Consider the following 14,510-nt stretch of genomic DNA (forward strand, 5'->3'; position numbering starts at 1 on the left):
TGTCGCTCGAGGCCGGCTCGTCCGCGGCCCGTCGCCCCCCGCCTCGGCCGACCCTCCCGACAGCGTGTCATGTCTCATTAATGCTTCAACCACTCCCGCAATCTCAGCCGCACGGTGGCTCAACGCCACAGGACGGCCGACGTGACCCGAGGTCGCATCAGCGCCATACCGGCCAGGACAGGGCACGGCGGGGATTACCGGCCACTGTGTCCTACCACTGTGTCCACGATCAGCGCCATACCGGCCAGGACAGGGCATGGCGGGGATTATCGGCCACTGTGTCCTACCACTGTGTCCACGATCAGCGCCATACCAGCTGGGACAGGGTACGACGGGGGTTACCGGCCACTGTGTCCAAACGCTGTACCCATGATCGGCCGCCCGCTCAAGGCCTCGGCACTGTATACCAGGGCCTCGGTGATCTTGGGGTTCGAGCCTGCCGAGACCCCCCCCCCACCGCAGTACAAGCCTCGGCACCGATCAAGTCTCGGCCTCGCGCACGGTCCGTCCATAGTAGCTTGCACGTTCGCCGCTGCGTCCACTCCGAGGCATTCTCAGGGCTCCCACGACGCACGAGACCTGATGGGACGACCACGCCACCCCGGTACTCCAAGGACGGACCACTCCGACGACCACGCCGCCACAGGAACAGGCCACAGGGTTCGGACATGCTGCCCCTGTTGGCACGACGCCGCATAGTAATACGTGTACTGTCCCTGTCCTCCCTTCAACTATAAAAGGAGAGGACTTGGGCCACTTAGAGGGGGGGAAGACCGGGGAGAACACCCTGTAACACACACACGCACACATTCCCGCCGCTTGAGAGCAACGTCTCAGACGGCCCACACGACACCTTGCCGAGACCTGGGACTAGTTCCCTCTTTCCCTTAGCTTGTAACCCCCTACTACGAGCACTTCGGTGCAAGGAATACAAGTTCGATCTCTCAGACTGGACGTAGGGTACCGATTGCCCGAACCAGTATAAATCTTGTGTCTCTTTGCATCACCATCCGGAATCGGGAGCACGCAGAACAAATTCACTAGTCGGTCGAGGACCCCCCGGTCCGGAACACCGACAGTTGGCGCGCCAGGTAGGGGACGCTGCGTGTCAGTTTCGTCATCCCAGCAGGTTCTAGATGGCAGACCCCGGACGACCATTGCATCTCGGCACCATAGTTTGGTTCGGGAGCCTAGAATTCATGTCTCTAGGGCATGAATACGACATGGTACTCCTCACTCCCTGAGCCCCACCATCCGACGATGAAGTTACGCACCGGCAGCCCAGGCGCAGGCGGCGCCCGGGCGGCCGCTCTCGCCGCGCTCGTCAGGCACGACGCGAGCAAGGCCACCCCGACGCTACGTGAACCCGGGGCGGCATGCCACTCCCCGCCGATATCCTACGACCAGCTGTTGGTACGGGGTCCCTGGCCGAGGACCTGTCTGGCCTGAGCTTGGACAAAGGGAAAACGCCGGTGGCTTGCGATGGTGCCCAGTCGTCAAGCTCCGCTCCACCACTCCCTGAAGAACCGACCCCGACGGAGCAGAATCTGGCGACGGCACCATCCCCATACCCCTTTGGGTTGAGAAATGCCGCTGCTTCTTACGCCTACGCATACGCTGCCGCTCATGAGGATCCCTCAGAGCGCTGCCAGCGCTTCCGTCTTGACCTAAGCACCCATGCCGACTCCACGGATGAGGACAAGCATGGCCCGAAGTGGATTTCTCCGGGCTCCGTGACCCTGGGGCTTTGCGCTAGTTCTTGGTCGCAAGCGACTACTGCTTCGGTTACTCCGACTCCGACGACGAAGGCACTTATGACCCCACTCGCGAGTGCTTCCACGTCGGGCTCGGGATGCCGAGGGCAGGTGAAGAGGATGAGGGGGCAGGTAGCTGCTCCCCACTTCGTCCAGGTGCAGGCGCCGTCACGCCCCCACGCAATGTCCTGCCGGCCACACGAAATGAGAACGTTGCTCTTGCACGACCTCAGCGCCCAGACCTAGAGCAACTTCGTGAGCTCCAGGCCAAGGTCGAACAAGACCAACTCCTTCTGCAGCAGCTTCGAGACTCTCTCGAACAGGAACAGCGGGGCCGCGGTGAAGGCGGGGGAGCCCGACGAAGGGCCCACGATGTGCATCACCGCATCCATGACGACGAAGGGAGCGAGCAACCCCTGGTCTTCAATTGCGCCAGCCAGAACGTCGTGGCTGCGGCAATGCTGGTCCGCGCGATGCCCGAGCCTTCTACCACGGAAGGGCGATGGGTCCGCGGTGAGCTCCGCGATCTCCTAGAGACCGCTGTGGTTCAGCAGGCCGAGAGTTCCGCCTCCCGACGGCATGGGGGCGCCTTGAACCTTCTCATGGCACCACCTCGGCAGGACAGGGAAGCCTCGGCTCGTCCCTAGCCTGACCGAGCGCCAATAGCCCATAGGGTCCCCGTGCTCTTGGACCGCCTCGGCAATCGACGCGAGGTGCAAGGAGACCATGAGGCGGTCAGCAGGCGACGACGCCACGACAACGAGGGGCCCGCTCGGGGCTACCATCCACACCGAGGCGGTCGCTACGACAGCGGCGAGGACCGCAGTCCTTCCCCTAAGCCACCAGGCCCTCGGGTCTTTAGCAGGGCCATCCGCGCTGCTCCTTTCCCCACCCGGTTCTGACAGTCGACCAATCTCGTGAAGTACAGCGGCGAAACCAACCCGGAACTCTGGCTCGCTGATTACCGCCTGGCCTGCCAGCTGGGCGGCGTGGACGATGACCCGCTCATCATTCGTAATCTCCCCTTGCTCTTGTCGGACTCAGCACGAGCCTGGCTCGAGCATCTCCCTCCCTCTCAAATCCACGACTGGCGCGACTTGGTAAGGATCCTCGTCGGAAACTTCCAGGGCACATACGTGCGCCCTGGGAATTCCTAGGATCTTAAGAGCTGTCGCCAAAAGCTGGGCGAGTCTCTCCGAGACTTCATCCGGCGCTTCTCCAAACAGTGCACCAAGCTACCCAGCGTCGGCGACTCGGAGATCATCCAGGCTTTCCTCTCTGGCACCACTTGTCGGGACTTGGTCCGAGAATTAGGTCGCAACGTACCACGCTCTGCCGCCGCGCTCCTCGACATTGCCACCAGCTTCACCTCGGGCGAAGAGGCTGTCGGAGCCATCTTCCCTGACACCAACGCCAAGAGTAAGCGGAGGGAGGAGGCCCCCAAGGCCTCAGCCTCCCACCTCCCTAAGAAAAAGAAAAAGGGGCACCTGAGGAAGCAGGAGGTCCTGGAGGCTGATCTGGTCGCGGCCACAGAGCGCAAGAATCCCTAAGGCTCCAAAGGCCCTAGGCCCTTCGACGACATGCTCAAGAAACCCTGCCCTTACCACTAGAGCCCAGTCAGGCACGCTCTCAAAGATTGCACCATGCTACGGTGCTACTACGCCAGGCTCGGGCTCCCCGACGACGACACCAAGCAGAAGGGGGCCGGCGGTCGGGACGAAGACAAGGACGATGGGTTCCCCGAGGTATGCAATGCTTTCATGATCTTCGGTGGGCCCTCGGCATGCCTTACGATGCGGTAGCGCAAGAGGGAATGTCGAGAGGTCTTCTCGGTCAAGGTGGCCACCCCCTAGTACCTCGACTGGTCTCGAGAGGCGATCACCTTCGATCGAGATGATCACCCCGACCGTATTCCGAATCCCGGGCAGTACCAACTGGTCGTCGACCCGATCATCGGCAACACCCGCCTCTCCAAGGTGTTGATGGACGGAGGCAGTGGCCTCAGCATCCTCTACGCCAACACCCTGGAGCTCTTGGAGATCGATCGGTTGAGGCTCTGAGGCGACGTCGCACCCTTTCACAGCATCGTGCCGGGGAAGCGCATGCGACCCATCGGGCGCATCGACCTCCCTGTCTGCTTTGGCACCCCCTCCAACTACCGCAAGGAAGTCCTCACCTTCGAGGCCGTTGGGTTCGGGGGAGCCTACCACGCCATTCTAGGGCGACTGTGCTACGCCAAGTTCATGGCAGTGCCCAACTATACCTACCTCAAGCTCAAGATGCCAGGCCCTAATGGTATCATCACGATCGAGTCCACGTATGAACATGCATACGACTGCGACGTCGAGTGCATCGAGTACGCCGAGGCTCTTGTGGAGGCCGAGACCCTTGTCGCCCACCTTGACCAACTCAGTGGCGAGGTGCCTGACTCCAAGCATCGCGCGGGGGCGTTCAAGCCCGCTGAGACCATCAAACTCATCCCGGTCGACCCCGCCTGCCCCGACGACCGGGCGCTGAGGATCAGCGCCACCCTCGACATCAAATAGGAAGCCGTGCTCGTTGACTTTCTCCGTGCGAACGCCGACATATTCGCATGGAGTCCCTCGGACATGTCGGGCATACCAAGGGAGGTCGCCGAGCACGCCCTGGACATCCGGGCTAGATCTAGACCGGTGAAGCAACGCCTGCGCCGCTTCGATGAAGAAAAGCGCAGGGCCATCGGAGAGGAGGTGCAGAAACTCTTGGCAGCCGGGTTCATCAAGGAAGTGTCCCACCCAGAGTGGTTGGCTAACCCTGTTTTAGTCAAGAAGAAAAATGGGAAATGGAGGATGTGTGTAGACTACACCGGTCTGAACAAAGCCTGTCCAAAGGTCCCCTTCCCATTACCTCGAATCAATAAAATCATTGATTCCACTGCAGGGTGCGAGACCCTGTCTTTCCTTGATGCATACTCCGGCTACCATCAGATCAAGATGAAAGAGTCCGACCAGCTCACGACTTCTTTCATCACACCGTTCGGCATGTACTGCTATGTGACGATGCCCTTCGGCCTCAGAAACGTAGGTGCCACGTACCAGCGGTGCATGACCCAGGTCTTTGGCGACAACATCAGGCATACCATCAAGGCCTACGTAGACAACATTGTGGTCAAAACTAGAAAGGCTGAGAATCTCGTGAATGACTTGAGGGTAACCTTCAAACGCCTTAAAGAGAAGGGCATCAAGCTCAATCCTGAGAAGTGTGTGTTTGGGGTCCCTCGAGGCATGCTCTTGGGATTCATAGTCTCGGAACAGGGCATTGAGGCCAACCCAGAGAAGGTCTCGGCGATAACCAGCATGGGACCAATTAGAGACCTCAAGGGAGTGTAGAGGGTGTAACAGAACCGACCAAATCATAAGAACGTAAGTACAAAAACAATCGCCGAAGCGATCAAATTCCTGTACTTAAGCTCCCATAATCCCGGTAGTCCAGAAATCACGAGGATTTCAACCAACTCTCGACATACAAACCAAGATCGTAGTGATTCAACACAACATATCATCCGTTACAACATTTCACAAGTAGCATTCGGATTACATCCATCAGAGTTGAAATAGAATATTACAAACCAAGTTTGAAGTGTGCGGAAGCAACATAGTTTTGGTACAAAGCATCATAGTTTTCAATTACATTGCCAAGGCTGAGTCATGTCCCACAAAAGCATTATCAGGTACGAGAACTAGTAGAGACCGTGCCCAATGGTCTAGTCTTCATCCCCAGCTGGGAGAAGGCAGTACTTGCAGCAACTAAAGTAGAACTGGTCATCTGCAACAGGTGGGAGATAAACCCTGAGTACGAGAAGGTACTCAGCTAGACTTACCCGACAAAATCAGAAATCAAGGACACCAAGGATCATGCAAGGCTTTTTAGGTGGGCTAGCTAGACACAGTTGCATAAAAGAGCTTAAGATTATAGTAACCAATTTAAACTTAGCATCAAGCTTATCATTATTTACCTGTCCACTAGATTAGCACCTGTACTAGAGCACTCACTTATTAGGAGCAAACAATATTAACCATAGCAGGTATAATAAGGCTGTCATCATCATATCATCATTTCCTAAACCATTATGTTATTAAGTGTATCTACATTGGAGATAAGCCCGTCAAGTTCTCACTAACCGGGAGAGACGGCGATTCGAATCGAATTACAACTCAGCTGAGGGGGTATTCCTAACTCTCACCCTGGCATACTTAGCAAGAGTAGCCGTGGGTTACCTTTGGTACAACTCAGGAACCAAATTCGCGGGTTTCGATCAGCGCCAGCGCTCTCAGGGATTACCCTTCTGCCAGGACGATCAGGACTTTTAAATCACCTACCCTTGGACTCACGCCTACGGCTCCCTTCCGAGGCGTACTTTATACTTATCGACTCCTGGCCTGAGTTGAGCTACTCGGCTTCGCGGTCGGTCTCTAGACCCGGCCAACTAAGAGAGAGGCATGCATTCAACATGAACAGGAAAGGCTCCAAGAATCAGTCCTTAAGCGACGCAGACGGAGTCACTGCAAACCAGCAAGCCTTCCGTCCGGTCTTCATTTCAAATTAAGACTGGTTCTTTTCCACGATAGCAAATATAGCCAACCGTGCCACATGTATATTCCTATATCTTGCAGGTGACAGGAAATCACCTGACTTCTACCGCGTTTAAGCAGGGCTAAGCACTACTCGAGCCTGAGCTATATAGGATTCAGGGTAACAATATCTGGACAAGGAATTGGGTAACCAATGCAGCAAGTGTTTGCATCCAACACCTAAACTTAATGCAACAATATATATATGTAACAATAATACTGTACTGCATTTCGGAAATTAGGAGGCTTAATATGCTCCGGGGCTTGCCTTTCACAAAGTTGCAAGGACGGTGATCAGGGCACTCAACGGCGACCTCGTCTGGCACTTCTCCTAAAGGCTGCTCCTCCTGAACCTCCGGCGTCGACTGCTGCTGCTCGCTCGGTTCCTCGAATTCTAGCAGGGTTACTCCTTCCGGTACACCTATTGCATGCCGATGCAAAAGATAAATATCATGGATGCATAAGGAATGACATGATGCTCATGATGAATGAATCACAGTGAGTGTTTACGAAAGTATCACTGGACACTCGTTTACCGAGTACGACTAGCCCTATTCAAATCACTTTAAGCCTGTATCTAACTTAACTTAAAGAACGAGATCAACTTACCTAACTTGCATAACCTAAGATAAAGATGCTCATCTTCGGTTAAGGGTCTAACACCTAGGAACATTACCACAACTTAGAATAGTAAAGGTATACATAATTTAACATTTAAAGTTTCATATGCATACAAGTAGTTACTTAATTCAATCATAACAGGAGTTCTACAGATCCAAATGACCTGCATGAGGACATTCTGGAAAGCTTATGAAATTCTCTACAATTCATTTGTAAACATCACAGCATGATTCTTACGTGAATCAAACTGAATTCCAGTAAATCTAGAATCTATCCAGAAATGACAGGGTTACTAACTTAATTATTTAATGATGATGCAAAAGCCTAATTTGACCAAACCAAGTTTACCAACTTGTTGCACACCCCAGAGGAACACTAGAAAGTATAGTGCCAACTTCTAAATAAATTATTTAATACCCTTTTCTAATTTATTTAGTTAATTAGGTGATTAAAGCAATATATAGTAAAACTATTCAGAAAAATCTACAAAAATTACAGTAGCTATCTCATGATTCACATAGACTACCATAAAAATTTCAAAGCCATTGAGTAAGTATAACAGTCTACACAAAAATGATAAGGCATACTGGCTTAAAATGGCATAATTAAGAGATCCTAATGAAAAGTGTCAAGCAACAGATTTCACATTTTTCCTAGCATTATTCTAGCATAAGAATAGTACCCACCAAATTTTACCTTCACTGGATCTATAGAAAAATTATGAAAATTCACACAAGATCCACCCATTAATAAAAGGAAATTCTATAACTTAAAAACTACACATGCACTAGCTCTGAAATTTTAACCAGAGACTCTACTAAACCAAAATAGAGGACCCACAAAATTTCATAATTTTTGGACCACAGAAACTCAAGATAAAATTCAAACAAGTTTGCATGCTTCTAAAAACACATTTCAAACTCCTATTTAATTCATCCAATTTTTCTAAAACATGTGCTCATATACTATTTTTGTTAAATACTAGACAATACTAGGAGCTCAACAAAATTAGAACCATATCATTTGGATCTATATACTAAGAAATACAGATTTTTGAATCATGCACACAAATCTGTGAAAACAAAATAAACAAAATAATTAAGGAAACCTAACAGCTACCGGTGGGCTGGCCCAAGGAACGGCGGCCCACGAGCGCACAGGCGCGGCCCAAGCCGACGGCGTGGCCCGAGCTAGACTCCCGCCTGAGCCTCAGCGGCTGACAAGGCGGACCCGCTCGTCAGCGAGACAGGCAGGGGAGCGGAGGACGACGACGGCGCAACTCGCCGCCGGTGGCTCCTCCGGCGAAACCATCTACGCTACGACGTTCGCCATGACCATGCGCATCTAGTGGTGACCTCAATCGGTGCTATGGTGGTGGCTAGAGGGGTTGGCGACTGACACGGCGGCGCACGGCCACGGCATGGCCGGCTCCGGTGAACTGACGACGACACAGCCCCTATCGGTGACTCTACGAGCTTCGGTGGTGTTCCTATGACCTAGCACGAGGCAGAGGAGGGGATGGGAACGGCGCGAGGGCAGCTGGCCGCATGGAGCGCCAACTCCGGCGAGCTCCCGCCATGGCTGCTGTGGGGAGAACGGCGAATACGCCCTTACCAAGGTACGATCTACCCGACTGAGAGGTGGAGACGGTGGAGGGGATCACGGCGCAGCTCTGGGTGAACTGGGCAACGCGCTTTCCAGGCGGCGAGCACGCACGACGACGATGATGCACGGTCGGCAATGGCGGACGGCAGAGCTCTCGACGCTGCGTGCGGTGGGAGGTGAGGAAAAACGAAATGGGGCGGGCGAGTGCGTCGGACAGGCGCGCGGGGTGCTCAAGACGCGGCTGCGACGCCAGGATGCGCCCGGCGCGTGGCCAGCGCGAGCAGGAGTCCGGCGACGAGTGGCGGACACGCGGCGTCTATTTTCTGAACCGGTCGGCCATGGTGACTCTGAAGGTTTTCTGAAAAACGCGATTCAGTGCTAAAGCCGACGCCTGACAGCGCGTATTCGACGATGATTTCCTCCTAATCCGTGACGAGTTAGTGGAAGAATCGAACATCAAAGTTGTAGACCTATCTTCCCTCTACAAATTCTTTTCAATGACCAACACCTAACACACCATGGATCCGAAGTTACATGAAGCCCAAGTGAGCTCGATGCAACTGAAATGCAGTTAAGACTTAGCATATTTTTCAGTGTTGAAACCAGCATGTATTTCTGACTTGTGGGCCAGGTTTGAGCATGTTCTAGACATTTTCATGAGTTGACCATAAAACAACTTTTGTTCCTTACTAAATTAGCTACAACTTTTGTAAAGAGTGTACAGCCATGCAAAGCTTCCAAGTTGGACTTTTGAATCAGTCAAACAGTGGCACTCTAGGGTTCATTTCAAGTCAAACCTCTCCTAAAGGGCAATTTGGTCATTTTGGTCCACATGAACAATGTCCAAACAATTACCCTAAGTGTAGTTAAGGTGTATCAGACCATGATCAACCACTTTACAAAGTTGTTATACCACTTCTAATGATCACATGTGATACAGCAATTAAAACAAGCAATTCACCCAATGTTGCAATGAAATGTTTCGCATGTTTCATGACCTTGTTGTTATCCTAGACTTGTCACATTACTACCATGTTGCCATGTTTCAAGGTATGAGAGTTTCATGTTGCATTCCCATGTTGCACTACTACCACTCTAAGCAATCCAGCATGAAACACATAAAATTTAAAATGTTGCATACGTATGTTTCAATGATAATGGCATGATGACATGGATAATGCACATGTTTATGAAATGACATGCAATTTAGTGGAAGCCTAAACACCTAGGGTGTTACAGCCCTCCCCCCTTAGAAAAATCTCGTCCCGAGATTTGGAAAGCGTACCATTTAGTATAGAAAGTTGGATGATTTTCCTTTAGATAATCTTCCCGCTCCCAGGTTGCATCCCGTTCACTATGATTACTCCAAACTACCTTGTATAATTTAACTACTTCGTGTACGAGTCACTCTTTCTTGAGTATCCAGGACTTGCACGGGCTTTTCTTCATAAGAAAGATCAGATTTCAAGTTGACTTTCCTTGTTGCTATTCTCTCCTCAGGAATACGAAGACACTTCTTAAGCTGGGACACATGGAATACCGGGAATATAGCCCCCATCTCCCATGGTAGATCGAGCTTATAGGCTACTCTTCCACTTTTCTCGATAATGCGGTAGGGTCCAACATATCGAGGCTCAAGTTTCCTTTTAATTCCAAAACGCTTGACTCCTTTCATAGGGGATACCTTCAAATAAACATGATCACCTACTTCAAACTCAATAGGTTTTCTTCTCTTGTCAGCATAGCTCTTTTGTCTAGCCTGTGCGGCAGTCATATTCTTCTGTATAGTTCGGACTTGCTCTTCGGCTTCTTTTACAAAATCAATTCCATAGAATCTTCTTTCTCCGGGTTCCACCCAGTTCAAAGGAGTTCTACACTTGCGGCCATAAAGAGCTTCAAAAGGAGCCATTTTGATACTCTCTTGATAACTGTTGTTATAAGAGAATTCCGCGAGAGGTAACCAGTCTTCCCAAGAGCCTTTGCAAGAGATAAGACAAGCTCTAAGCATGTCTTCAAGAATTTGATTCACACGCTCAGTCTGTCCTGATGTTTGCGGATGATAGGCAGAACTGCGGATTAGATGAGTGCCAAGATTCTGATGTAAGCACTCCCAAAAGCGAGCCGTGAATTGCGGCCCTCGATCAGAAACAATGGATTTGGGTACACCATGGAGACGCACCACTTGTTGAAAATAAATCTCAGCATAATTGTGAGGATGATAGGTAGACTTGACTGGAATAAAGTGAGCAGATTTAGTTAGACGATCTACGATAACCCAGATGGAATCACAACCCCTTTTGGTAGTGGGTAATCCAACAATAAAATCCATGCTAATTTCTTCCCACTTCCAGCCAGGAATAGAGAGTGGCTGTAATAGTCCTAGGCCTTATGTGAATAGCCTTGACTCTGCAACAGTTATCACACCTTGCCACGTAAGCTGCGATTTCTTTCTTCATCTTGGTCCACCAATAATACAGCTTGAGATCTTGATACATTTTACTGCTACCAGGATGGATGGACAATTTTGAAGAATGGGCTTCATCCATAATTTGATTTCTAAGTTCTTTATCTTTGGGTACCACAAGCCTATCATTAAACCAGAGAATTCCCTTGTCATCGACCTTAAAGTGCTTGGTCTCTTTTTCTTTCATTTTCCGTTTGATGTGAAATACACCCACATCCGTCTTCTGGAGTTCGATAATTCGACTTCTAAGAGAGCAATCCACAGTGATATTGTGGAGTACTACAGGATGAAGGAGGTGTGCCAGATGAAAGTCTTCACTAACTAAGGAATTGCAATGGGCCTTCCTGCTTAAGGCATCAGCAACCACATTTGCCTTACCAGGATGGTAGTGCACTTGAAGGTTGTAGTCTTTGATTAATTCTAACCATCGTCGTTGACGCATGTTCAACTCAGGCTACGTAAAGATGTACTTGAGACTCTTATGGTCAGTATAGATGTTGCACACATTACCAAGCAAGTAATGTCTCCAGATCTTCAGGGCATGAACAACTGCGGCTAGCTCTAAGTCATGGGTAGGATAGTTGACTTCATGCTTTCGGAGCTGGCGCGAAGCATAAGCAATTACTCGGCCTTCCTGCATAAGAACACACCCCAAACCGGTGCCACATGCGTCACAGTAGACATCAAAAGGCTTCTCGATGTCAGGTTGTGCCAATACAGGAGCAGAGGTTAGTAAGGTCCGCAAAGTGTGGAAAGCCTCTTCACACTTCGGAGTCCACACAAACTTCTCATCCTTTTGCAGTAGCCGAGTCATGGGCTTGGCGATCTTTGAGAATTCCGGGATAAAGCGACGATAATAGCCTACCAATCCCAGGAAACTTCGGACTTCTGTGACCGTAGTAGGTGCCTTCCACTCAAGGACTTCTTGCACCTTAGTAGGGTCAACCGAAATTCCATCACCAGATAATACATGACCTAGAAAAGGTATCTTATTCAACCAGAATTCGCACTTGCTGAACTTAGCATAAAGCTGGTTGTCACGTAACCGAGTTAAAACAATTCTCAGATGTTCAGCATGCTCTTCTTCATTCTGAGAATATACCAGGATATCATCAATGAACACGACGACAAATTTGTCCAATTCCGGCATGAATACAGAATTCATCAGGTACATAAAGTGTGCCGGAGCATTTGTCAACCCAAATGACATGACGAGGTATTCGAACAAGCCATAACGAGTAGAGAAAGCTGTCTTAGGTATATCTTCAGGACGAATTTTGATCTGATGGTAGCCAGACCTCAAATCGATCTTGGAGAATACCTTAGCCTTGGAGAGCTGATCAAACAGAATATCGATGCGAGGAAGAGGGTATTTGTTCTTGATAGTAACAGCGTTTAGGGGACGATAATCCACGCACATGCGTAGAGACTCGTCCTTCTTCTTCACAAATATAGCCGGACAACCCCAAGGAGAAGAACTAGGCCGAATCAACCCTTTCTTCAATAGCTCATTCAACTGACTCTTCAGCTCGGCCAACTCATTGGGTGGCATTCTATAGGGCCTTCGAGAAATGGGAGCCGTACCCGGAATGAGTTCTATCTTGAATTCTACATCACGGTCCGGAGGTAATCTAGGCAAGTCATCAGGAAAGACATCTGGAAACTCACTAGACAACAGGTAGATCCTTAATGGCTTTGGCTAAGGTAGCATTGGCTGTACTGTGGATAGCAATATCATGAGGTAACTGCACTAGAAAACCTTTCTTATCCACAGGATCCCTCAACATAACCACACGGGTTGATGTATCGATCAACACTCCATTCCCGCTCATCCACTTCATTCCTAGGATTACATCGATTCCTACCCCCGGTAGAACTACAAGATCCACAAGGAACTCTCGATCCCCGATCTCAATCTTTACATCTTTAACTACTTGGTTAGTCATGATATTATTCCCAGCAGCACTAATACAATAACCCCCCTTGACAATTGTAATCACATTCATCTGATGCTTAGATGCAAAAGTAGAACTCACAAAGGAATGCGAAGCACCAGAATCAAAGAGCACAACTGCAGGGTGATCATTAACAAGGAACTTACCAGCGGTGACCACTTCACCAGCAGGAATTTCCTCCACTGTAGTATAGTGAACACGCCCCTGACGGACGTTTCCTTGAGCATTCTTGGGAGGATGGGGACATCTATTTGCCCAATGACCAGGCTGGTTATAGTTCCTAGCATGGCCTGTTTGCTGGTGGAACATTGGAGCTACCCTGACCAGAGGTATTCTTTGGCAAGGAAATTGTATACCCCTTGCGGAAACCGGTTTTAGCTTGGTTCTTCTTCTGAGGTGGGCGGTACCGGACATTAGCATTGGGTGGACGGTACGGGGCCTTAGATACCATTGGAGCCTTGGACTGGGAAGCACCAGCCTCAAAGTTCCTTTTACGGTTCTTGGAAGCAGCATATATCTTGTCATTGTTCTCCTGAGTCAGAGTGTCACTGATAAACTCATTGAAGGTGACACACTTGCAGTTGCCCATTGACTTCATCAGTTTTGGGGAAAGTCCCCTCTTGAAGCTAGCTATTCTCTTGGCGTCAGTATCGACGAACTCAGGAGCATATCTTGCCAGGTTGTTGAATGCCTGGAGGTACTCATTGAGACTCTTATTGCCTTGGGTGAGCTTCATAAACTCAGTATGCTTAATGGCCATGAGACCAGGAGGGATAAAGTGTCCCCGGAAGGCTGCCTGGAATTGGTTCCAAACTGATCTCAACGTTAGCAGGGAAGGTGGTCCTGTGATGGGTCCACCAGATGCCTGCAGGGCCTTGGAGCTGGTGTCCTGCATACGTAGCCTTCATGCCTTCAGTCAAACGGAGCAATCCAAATCTTTGCTCTATCGTGCTCAACCATTCATCCGCTTGTAAGGGTTCTTCTGCCTCACGAAAGATAGGAGGCTTTGTGTCCATGAAGTCCTTAAAGCTGCTGTACTGGTTCGGCTCGGGTCCCTGGCGGACATGCCGATCCTCACGGTTAGCCATCTGGCGCATAGCCTCAGCTAGCATGCGCTGACTTTCCACAACTATCTGCATTAGCTCAGCTGGTGTGGGCGGTGGTGGAGGTGGTTGTTCCTCATTTCCCATGCCACGACCGCGACGAAGGTTATGAGCCATCTGCAAAAGGTATAGCCAATGAGCACTGACGATGTGGAAATTTTTGTAGATGAACTGTATAATTATGCCAAACTGAGTCCATTGGAGGGAATGCATTTAATAATCAACAGAGGCACAATCATTCATCACAATCACCCAACTCATCAAGCGCATCAATTGACATATAAATGCGATGAACTTAACCAACAACGAGATCCATAGACCGCAAAGGCGAAATTCATCAAAAGCTCACATACGTGGAGCATAATACGTTCGATAGGTTACATCCAAGCCATAGTGGT

This window comes from Miscanthus floridulus, chromosome 6 (genome assembly GCF_019320115.1).
Source record: "Miscanthus floridulus cultivar M001 chromosome 6, ASM1932011v1, whole genome shotgun sequence".
In the NCBI taxonomy this organism is placed as follows: Eukaryota; Viridiplantae; Streptophyta; class Magnoliopsida; order Poales; family Poaceae; genus Miscanthus; species Miscanthus floridulus.